Consider the following 2633-nt stretch of genomic DNA (forward strand, 5'->3'; position numbering starts at 1 on the left):
CAATCCATCACGCTCCCTAAGGTCTAAAACTCTGGACTTCTGGTAATAACTAGGATAGCAAAGTCCACTAAAGGAGGTAGAGCTTTTCGCTTTTGGCTCCCAAACTCTGGAATAGACTTCCTGATAATGTTTGGGTTTCAGACACACTCTCTCTTGTTTAAATATAGATTAAAGACACATCTCTTAAGCCAAGCATTCACATAATGCGTCTCATAACCTAATAACTCCAGTTATATCTCATCAAATGCACATTATCTTTCTTTGCTTGGTTTGAACACATTATCGGTTTTTTTTGCTTGGTTTGAAAAGCAACTTTACTTTTCTGTTTCTGCCACAGGATGAGACCCCTGAGGTAACTAGGAATTACACAAGCTTCAGTCTGGATCCAGCCCTTACGAAGGTCTGAGATGACCGAACACCTGAAAAGAGAAGACACCAACCCTTCCGAGGACCTCAGATGACGTCAGCCCTGAACCAACATACAAAACTACCAGATTTTGCTATAAGTTTGATCGCAGCATATAATCATTGCTGTTAATAGTGTTCCCCGTTTGTTTGAATGCATGTCATTAACTAACTGCATGACTTTTCCTGTACATTTCTGCCATATGGACATCAGTTTGACATAGTCACCACTGATAAGATACTCCTAAATGTAATAACTTTCATTTTCTGTAAAGCTGTTTTGCAACAAATAGCATCCTGAAAAGCGCTATACAAATGTGAATTGAATTTAATCACTTCAATTTAACATGCTTCATCTCTTCTATCAGCAATATGGTACTCTTAGATTCACTGATAAATTTAGCTCTTGTTTTTTCCCTGTGTTTCCTGAGAAGGCACCAAACGGAGTCAAATGTATTGATAAATGATTATCTGCTGGAGTGTGAACCAAGCACGATGTGAAACAGTCTGGTCTAGAACTTTTCATGAAGTCACTGAAGCAGGTGACGAGGTGTGAAAAAATCAATCAATATCCTCTGGGAATAGACTCATCACACAGACCCACACTAAAATACTTCTCACATTCACACATACGCACACCCACAGAAATATACGATTAAACTCAATACTCACAAATTATTCACTTCATATAGGTTTCTGTAGTTTTTCTTGTGGCATTACATGCATTGTAACATGTTTCTCTCCTCAAGGTTTCACAATTAAAGACCTGTGTCAAAGAAAATATAAATATACAAGTTACCCTGCTGCATGCATGGAATGAGAGAACAGATATTTTTCTGTCTCAAGTGCAGAAAATGACTGTACAGTTTTGCAAGGACATGTCTTTATCACAGCGAGCCTGTAAAATTAAGTGATTACAAAATTCTTCAATGCAAGAGCTCGAACAAAATTATGTATTTTATTATTAACACTTTAACCATCTGGTATAAAAATTATTTAGCTGCAAAAAAAGTTTTTAATGTAAAAGCGTGAATATTATCTTTCCCCGTCTTTTTCCCCAAAAACATATTGAGGGAGTTAAAGGAATAGTTTACCCAAAAAAAGGAACATTTGATTTGGAACAGATTTAGAGAAATTTAGTGCACCAATGGATCCATTACAGTGAATGGGTGCCACCAGAATTAGAGTCCAAACAGCTGATCACAGTAATCCACAAATAATCAACACGACTCCAGTCCATAAATTAACATCTTGTGAAGTGAAAAACTGCATGTTTGTTATAAACAAATCCATCAAGGCATTTTAACTTTAAAACGTAGTTTCTGGCCAAAATTTTAGTCCATAATAACTGTCATTAAAAAAAAAATCTATCCCCTGTTGTCCTCTCATATTAAAATCCACAGACAAATGGTGCTTGATTTCTCTCCTGATTAAGACTAGATGACTTTTTCACTGGAGAAAGCAATATTGTGGACTCATATTTTAGTCAGATTGAAGCAGCAGTTTGAAGTTAATAAAATCTCAATGATGGGTTTATTTATTATAAACATACAGCTTTTCAGATCACTGGATTATTGTGATGTTTTTATCAGCTATTTGAACTCTTACTCTGATGGCACACATTCACTGCAGAGGATCCATTGGTGTTGTTCTGATGATAAAAAAAAAAAACACACACACACACACACAAATTGGATGGCCTGAGGGTGAATACATTTTTTAATTGAACTATTCCATGTTGTAGAATATGATTTAAGTCTGGTTCGCACCGAACAAGTTTTTGTGGTTAACAGCGCAGCTTTTATTTCTGTGTAAACATGCACTGAACTGGTGTATTTAACGTTGCTCGGGCATACACCCAGTTTTTAAAATTGCATGTCAAATTAAAATAATTTCAGTCTTTAAATCGCTTTGTAGCATGTTTTACTACTTTAACATGTTCTAGATGGATGTATTTGACCCTTACAAGGTGATTCGCACATGAACACTACATTTTTAAAATGATGGTCAAATAAAAAAAAAATTAAAAAAATAGATATTCAGAAATATAGTGCTTCACGGCTTTTGTTATCCATTTTTGAATGTATGTTGTCATATTTAACCAACACAATGACATATGAAGATGACACATCTATGCACCATAGTGTATGAGCATTAGAAGGTTAATATAAAATAAAAGTGTGACAGATAGCTTTGGGGGGGGGGGGGGGGGGTTTTTAATTTGGGTC

The sequence above is a fragment of the Sinocyclocheilus grahami genome, unplaced genomic scaffold (assembly GCF_001515645.1).
Source record: "Sinocyclocheilus grahami isolate Dianchi unplaced genomic scaffold, SAMN03320097.WGS_v1.1 scaffold185.1, whole genome shotgun sequence".
NCBI lineage: Eukaryota > Metazoa > Chordata > Actinopteri > Cypriniformes > Cyprinidae > Sinocyclocheilus > Sinocyclocheilus grahami.